Source organism: Pelophylax lessonae (genome assembly GCF_965119305.1).
Source record: "Pelophylax lessonae genome assembly, chromosome: 4".
Classification (NCBI taxonomy): Eukaryota; Metazoa; Chordata; class Amphibia; order Anura; family Ranidae; genus Pelophylax; species Pelophylax lessonae.
In genome coordinates, this window is record NC_138771.1 from 467141939 (window position 1) to 467150184 (window position 8246).

Genomic DNA, 8246 nt, shown 5'->3' on the forward strand with positions numbered 1-8246 from the left:
AGAAATCGAGATTTAGTTTCTATACAGTTTTTCCTGGCCTTTACCTCCAGCTGTGTCATTTGATAGTTTGCCAAGTTGATCTCACTCTACCTCCTAGATGTGAGGTCCTGTCCTTCAGGGCCTCCCTTTTAGAAGCACAGGTAGTATGTTCACCTCTATTTGTGGCAGAATATTCATATGGCCGAGGATAACACAAGTATTTAGACAAATCAGTTTATTTAAAAGAAAAAAAGTATATTAAATTACAGGTTCATCGAAATTTTTCTTTTCAAGAGTTGAACGTTTATCAGAAACATGCCTGACAGAAGGACTTTCTTCTTACTAGAAACCTCCTCGCAATGACCAGCACAGGTTTCCACGTGGCTGGTAGACATAGCTTGAGTACGAAAGCTTTATTATCGAAAAGAGTGAAAGGTGGAATACACAGACAGGAAGTAACTTTAATTAATCACCGTGAAAGTCAAAAATTTTTTTTTTACAGCTTGAAATTTTATAGCCAAAAAATTAGAAGATTCTTTATTGTTTCATCAGAACTGTACAGTGCTCCTATTTAAAAGGTGAGATCTATATGCAGGATAAAACGCAGCAATCTCTGTTCATTTTCTGTTCTGTTTTATCAATGCGATGGAACATGATCTTAAACTCAAAATGCTACTTTGTGAGAGCTAGGCCCAATTAAAAAAAAAAAAAAATCTGAATGATGTAGATTACAGTTTGCAACACACTGGTTGAACAAAGTGTTATGCTTCTATGCTAACAGCCCTGTGCAATTAAAGTAAAAATAAATAATCCTGAGTTTATTTACATTCGTTGTAGGTGTATTTCAAAAACAGCACAAGAGCAGCCTTGGTAAGTGTCTGAAGACTCCCGGGTTTCCCATCTAATCAATGGGAATAGTTCCTTAGCATGTCCTATAATTCCCCTTCGGTATTCCATTTTATGCAAAAAGCTCCTTCTCATTTTCGAACCCAAATATTTAAAATGGTCAGTTGACCCAGAACTGTTTGGGGAAGATGAATCACCCTCTGAGTTTCTACATCTCTTGACAAGATCTCAAATTTCCAGCTTCGACTACTTTTGATTCTTGTGCCAACAGGCGTTGGGCTTGTGTTGATGGCAACAGCTTGACATCCATTTGAGATGCTTCTGAGATCAAGAATCATTGACAGGTACATTTGACCTGTAGTTTACCTCCTTATGACCAGCTTCAAGTGAGCTTTGCATTCCAACAGACTTGTATGGGATTGCAAAACCCTCTTGAAGCAAACAATAGCTCATCAACAGAAGCCTTAAATCTTTAGCATGGAGACTTTGTCCATACTGTAATTAAACAATTTACAGCCCTTTCTGGTTGACTTTCCGGACATCAGGTGCTAGCCAAACTGAAGGGCTCTAGTCTCCCCTATTGCATTCTTGTCACAGTCCAAAGTGCAAGGCCACACACAATGAGTCCAGCGTTTCAAATAACTTTACTTACTTGGTAAAGACATGAACCTGCAGAATCTTTTTGTCCTGTAATAGGGGATTTGATCATTGTAGCTGCACTTTGTACTGTGTGTGGAGATTTTGCCAGAGGGTAATACAGCCAACCTAAATCATCATATCAAAAGTCAAAATTGGGTGGACCAACCATTCTGTGATATTGTCCTTATTGTGAGTTATTTCTGTATTGATGGATTGGATTCACCTATATCAACTTGTCTTAACTGCCAACTCCATGAATTCTTTTATCGTTTACTAAGGCGAATGAAATGCTGCATAAAGAATTGTCAATGCCATGCCTTGTTCTCACTGTCACACCTTGTTCTGCCAAACTGCTACTGAAAAGAACTTATCAGATCTAAGGCTCCTGTCGCTTGCTTACTTGGTGTCAAATTCCATCATTAAATGATATGGGACAAGTACCTTAAAAAGATGTCCTGTCCTGGAGCACTTTGATACTCCTTCAGAATTGGACATCAGAAACACTGATTAATGTTTTACCAAAATATAAATCTTTACAAATATTTAACAGAATCTGTCCAAACATATTACAGGCTTAATTTAGATTGCATGCTTTAATAGACAGGTTTAGTAGTTTTATCTAAAACTGCAAATTAGGCCTTTTTTTTTCTTGAAAGATAATCTCGAACATCGGCATGCTGGAACTCATCTATGACAAGCTTGAACTTAAATTAATTGACAGTGTGAAAGAAGAACTGACTATGTTACCCATAGCAAACAGTCAGATTACAACTGTGATTTCAGATCAGGTTTAAAAAGAACCTGTACTGTGGATTGTCTGTCCAAAAACAGCAAGAAAGGGGCAAAGATCTAGTCATTAGTATTGCCTATAGACTGCCTGCTGCTGATCTTTTCACTATTACTGACTAACCATGACTTCTACTGTTCTGCGTCTCTGCGTTGAGGTGGTCATCTTGGTTAAGGAGCATGGCTTTGTTTCCACATGTCAGAGCAAGCTCCCTCATGACTGTTATTCTGAGAACTGGTAGGGGAATATTTAACAAGCAGCAGGGGAGGTGTAAAAAGAACAGATCTATTGAATTGAATGAAGCAAAAGCAGAGAGATTCGTATAATGTAGGTTGTCAGGTACATCCAACTCTCCAGCAAGAAGAACAGTGAGCCACACAGTAGTGACATCACAAAATCTCACTTCAAATATCATGTAACTAGCAGTCACAGATGACAGTGCCTTAGATAATTCCACACTTAAGGTATACAGGTATTAAGCTCAATGCACTGGAAGCACCCTGCTATTTTTACAAGAAATTCAAGACAAAAGGTAAATCTTTCAGGGTAATGCACCAGTAAGGCCTCTTGCACACGATACTCCTGTTTGGGCATCTTGCGGCTTGAAAATGCTCAGTACAGCTTTTTGAGCTAAAATATAGCCCATTAATTGTAATGTGCCTATGCACACAGGCGTGTAAACAAGCGCTGTGTATTCTTCAGTAAGAGCAAAATAGAAAAATCTGCATTTTTGGTCAGTAATTTAAGCCTCAATACTCACGAATACACGCGAATACTCTCAAATACTCGCAAATACATACAAGAAAAAAGGTCTGGAAAAAAGTAGATGCTCAAACAGGAGTATTGTGTGCAAGAGGCCAAAAGGAGATGCTCAAACAGGAGTATCGTGTGCAAGAGGCCTTATAGGTTATCCCCAAAAGATAGTACATCCTAACTTTCCAGGTCCACTTTAAAGTAGTAAGATGTGCTGCTAAGGGCATTTTCAGACAGTTCTTCCTGGGACACTGCTTATTGATAATTAAGGCCTACGTTTCTGAGAAACCTCAAAGTTGTTTCAGCATGCAGACTTTATGGAAGAGGGAAATAAAATAAAAAAATAATGGTTAGCTGTTAAATTGTTGGACTTTTTGCTTGATTTTAGTTGTTTCCATAATATCAATTATCAAAAAATTTAGATTCACGCTACACTCTGGCCAAGAAGAAAATTATGGATTCTACAGTAGCCTTTTAATTTACAAGAGGGTTTGGATTTCAGGCGTATAAATGATATATCATTCTATTATTTTTCTACCAATTAAATGGATCCTTATCTGCCTGTATTCTTCATTTAGAAGAAAAATAAAAACAAAAATCTGAGGCCTTAGCTCCCACCCTACATATTCAATATCTAAAAAATATATAATTATTTCAGAGTATGAAAACAAGTTGTCTTGTGCTTCTCCATAAGTTTTGTTTTCTCTGATGGTGGTGGATGGGCAGTGGGTAGGATACAAGTTGAATGGTTATGACAGGCATTAAGGCATTCAAACTGCTGGTTTATATTCATGTGAAGAACGCAAGTAAAATGTTCAAGAGGACATCAAAACGAAAGTATGTTCACCCTTTATATAAAATCCCCCTTCCCACATTCTATGGACATGCATATGACAGAAGGAAAGAAAGAAAACATTCAGCCCATCAGTGTCAGTAATTCATTAATTCATTGTAACTCAATTAGGTGCATTCAGTCTTTACACAAATCAGCACTTAGCTAATTCTGCCTAACAACTTATAAAGGCCAAATTTAACACCCACAGGCATACTCTATAGACAGGAAATAGGTTAGGTCAAAGAGCTGTGTGTCACATGTAGTTTATCTTTCCCTCACAGTCTCTGACGTCTCATAAGACTGACTAGTCGACTACGAACTCTTGGATGTTTTACCAGATTGGCATAGAACTTTGCAGAAGTGCAATGAGTAGCATGGAACTCGGGCAACAGATTCCTCGATGCATAGCAATGTAGATAGTTCTCTTAGACAGTAATTTCTGTTTCACACAATGTTTGCTTTAACTCAGTGAATTGACTTCTTAGTTCTCAGTTAACAGAGAAATTGTGTGCTCATGAATACTTGCCTACCAATATACCATAATGCCCGAAATATACTTTTGTTTCCCTTGGACCAGACACAGTAAGCATATCGGTGTACCTTTTTGTTGCCCAGGTGAACATGTGCTGCCACCTTTGTTATGACAGCCTCTGAGCATGCTAAGGCCCCTTCCTGCTTTATGGCCATAGCAAAATGATACCCATTGTAGTGTTGTATATACATTATATGCAGTATGATCTGCGGCTATCTATAGTGCTAATTGTAATGTGTTCATTTACATGTCTAAACTAGATACATGCATATTTGGAATTGATTATTCAGTCAATGAAAAGGCTAAACCCACTATATTGTCAAAAGTATTGGGATTCCTTTCCTACCTTTACATGCACATGAACTTTAATGGCATTCCAGTCTTAGTTGATAGAATTTAATATTGAGTTGGCCCACCTTTTGCAGCTATAACAGCTTCAACTCTTCTGGGAAGGCTTTCCACAAGGTTTAGGAGTGTGTCTATGAGAATGTATGACCATTCTTCCAGAAACGCATTCTTGAGGTCAGGCACTGATGGTAGACAAGAAGGCCTGGCTGGCAGTCTCCACTCTAATTCATCCCAAAGGTGTTCTATCCGGTTGCGGTCAGGACTCTGCAGGCCAGTCAGGTTCCTCCACCCCAAACTTGTTCATCCATGTCTTTATGGACCTTGCTTTGTCATGTTGAAACAGGAAGGGGCCACTCCAAACTGTTCGCACAAAGTTGGGAGCATGAAATTGTCCAAAAGGTCTTGGTATGTTGACACCTTAAGAGCTCCTTTCACTGGAACTACGGGGCCAAGCCCAATCCCTGAAAAACAATCCCACACCATAATCCCCCCTCCACCAAACGATTTGAACCAGTGCACAAAGAAAAGTCCATAAAGACATAGATGAGAGAGTTTGGAGTGGAGGAACTTGACTGGCCTGCACATCGTCCTGACCTCAACCCGATAGAACATCTTTGGGATGAATGAGAGCGGAGGCTGTGAGCCAGGCCTTCTCATCCAATATCAGTGCGTGACCTCACATATGCGCTTCTGGAGGAATGGGAAAACATTCCCATAGACACACTCCTAAACCTTGCGGACTGCCTTCCCAGAAGAGTTGAAGCTGTTATAGCTGCAAAGAGTGGGCCAACTCAATATTGAACCCTACGAACTAAGACCGGAATGCCATTAAAGTTCATGTGCCCGTAAAGTCATGAAATATATGACATGCACCAAAGCTAATGGTCTTCCCGTACAGTACATGAGCTACCAGAAGCTTACAACTGCAGCCCAATGATGTCCAAAAGCTTCCAGTGCACTAGCATCAGGCATGATGACATCAACTTAAGCCAGTGACTGTAGTTTCGGATGACTGGATATGCTGTGGAGAGTAATGCTTATGAAGGTTGAGAACATTAAAGAATCAGTATACCTATATAGTTGAGCTTTAATAACATTTGGGGACTAGTATGTAAAAGGAGTTTGTCAGAATTGAAGTAAATATTGTATTGTATTGTAGATAATTTAATACACACAATAGACTACCTGTCAAGTAATACCAAAGAAGGCTGCCATAAATTCAAACTGGTGAGCCTTACCTGGCCTAAAATAATTGATGACATAGAATAGTGCATATTTCATTAAAATATTCTAAAGCAGAGCTAAATCCGCCAATGTAGCTATTTCTGAGAAGAATGCTCAAGTTAGAAATAATAAATAAATGCTATTAAATCTTTAATCAAACATGCCAATTATGTTTTCCTGCAGTATTTTCACCTCCATTCTGCCTTCTAGTGCATGCGCAGTGTATGCTACATTCAAGGCATGCCTCTCATAATGCCTGTCACAGTTGCCAGTCAGCTAATGTCATCTCTTGCCTGAATTATCAAGCCTTCAAATGGTTGGCATTATAGCTGGTCAACTGTGCAGCACCTCAACAACTGCAGATCTGTATAGAGGCTAAGATCCTTGGCGAATAGCAGGATATTAGGGTGTATTACTACTTTATTTCTAGAGTAATTTTGCATGCTATGTATACTTTGTAAACTGCATTTTTAGTTATGTTTTAGCACATGACCTAATCATGTGAGATCTTAGATTTAAGTACCCTTTTCTCTAAAAGTTAACAATTTACTTTATGTAAACCTGAATGCACCTTCAAAGCCACAGCTTCAATGTTTCAGTTAGATTCATTCAGACAATACATTCTTTCATCAGCATAAAGACTTAATAGAGCAAAGGAAGTCTGAATGTATAAAAATATCAACAATAAAAAAAACAATTCAGGTGTCGATAAAGAACTTAAAATTTGTTTCAAAAGAAAGTGAAAAAAAATTACATTAAAAAAAGCAAAAGAAAAAAATGTGTTCATCAAGCATAACAAACAATAGAAAAAAAAAGTCTGCACATTTCACATTGTAACTTACACAATAAAATAAAATGGGTTGAGGGCTGTACAAATTTCAGAGATAAATACATTATTTATATGGATATTTTACAAATTCCCCTTACAAATAATAAACTAAAAACAAAAAGGCTTGCTCATCCTTAAAAACAAAAGCATCCCTTTCTGTTGTGTGAAGTGCGGCTTTGTTTTTCTCTTTACTGTTGGCAGACACAACACTTAGAAAGAAGATTTTCCCATATAAATAGGACTTTGGCAAAAATAATATATATATATATATATATATATATATATATATATATATATATATATATATATATCAACTAAATAAAACAGAAAAAATACAAAATAAAAAGATGCAAAATTACAAATTCATAAAATATTCTACATTATTTATAACTAGATACAGACCACGACACTGAATAAAAAAAGGGATATGGAAAATTAAATATCACTTTGCTCTCCTATCTGTGATGCATTTGGGTCATTTAACAGAGAGGGGATTAAAATGCTTATTTCTGGCCCACGCAACTCTTAGATTCAGCAATTTGTGCTTTATTTACCAAAGCTCAGTAGCTGTGAACGTGCTTGCCAAAATAAAATAAAAAAACAGCTAATGTTCTTTAGTGAATTGCACTTGACTTAAATATGGAATATGTAGATGCTGAAGGACCGTGATTTGGCTGAAGGCTAGCTTTGCACCTGGCTAGGTTGGTTAATGGAAATATTTTTAATCTATAAAAGCCCTAAACAGATGCCTGATTCTGATAGCCATAAATAAGGTTATTGGGCTAAATCCAAGGGCACACAGTTTTAAAAGACTACAATTTAGCTTGGGCATTAACAGACCCAGTCACAGCTTCTTTAACATCTCCTATTACCCAACTCTAAAAGACAACTTTAGAAGTAAGGTAAATAGTGATAAAGGAAGGGGTACTAATGGACTGATATTGAGTTTCAAAACCAAAAATAAAATGATTCATGCTATGACGAGATGGTCAAATATTAGACCAGGTCTTAGTACCCACTCTTTGCTCTTGACCTTTTCCATTTTAGCAGCCTAAAATAATTTCAGGCTCAGGACAACCAGACCTAAAGCAATAAAAACACTCTGTCAATCATCATTCTCCTATGGCATTTCAAAATAATTACAAAACACATAGCAAAAAAGAGGACATCTCTTCATGACTATAAAATGATCTTCTGAGTTTCATTCAGATGGTTGGGAAAGTATAATTTTAGAAGATCAGATATCTAAAAGCTCTTGGTGCATATCTAGCCAAGGACATTGTGTCAAGCACATGGTAATGGTAATGTTGGTGCCCGAGGTTCTTCTCGTTCTTTGAAGATCTTGTCCTGTGGAACATTTAGGCAGTCCAGGGATCCAAGACAATGATCTGATTGACAAACAATTTTTGTGATTGTAAAGTCTTTCTTTGTGTGTTTGCCATTGTCTAAAATCGCAGTTTTATGGTTCCTCTAT

General features: G+C 37.4%; 1 protein-coding gene across 4 annotated transcripts in view; it reads right to left on the reverse strand.

The window, feature by feature from the left end:
* Positions 1-7486: 7486 nt before the first annotated feature.
* The window catches only part of EBF1 (EBF transcription factor 1), a 468611-nt gene continuing 467851 nt past the window's right edge, over positions 7487-8246 (reverse strand). For all 4 annotated transcript variants that reach the window (XM_082253142.1, XM_082253140.1, XM_082253141.1 and 1 more), the window contains one exon: positions 7487-8246. This exon is cut by the window's right edge and continues 149 nt beyond it. The gene's annotated coding sequence lies outside the window, so the exon portion shown is untranslated.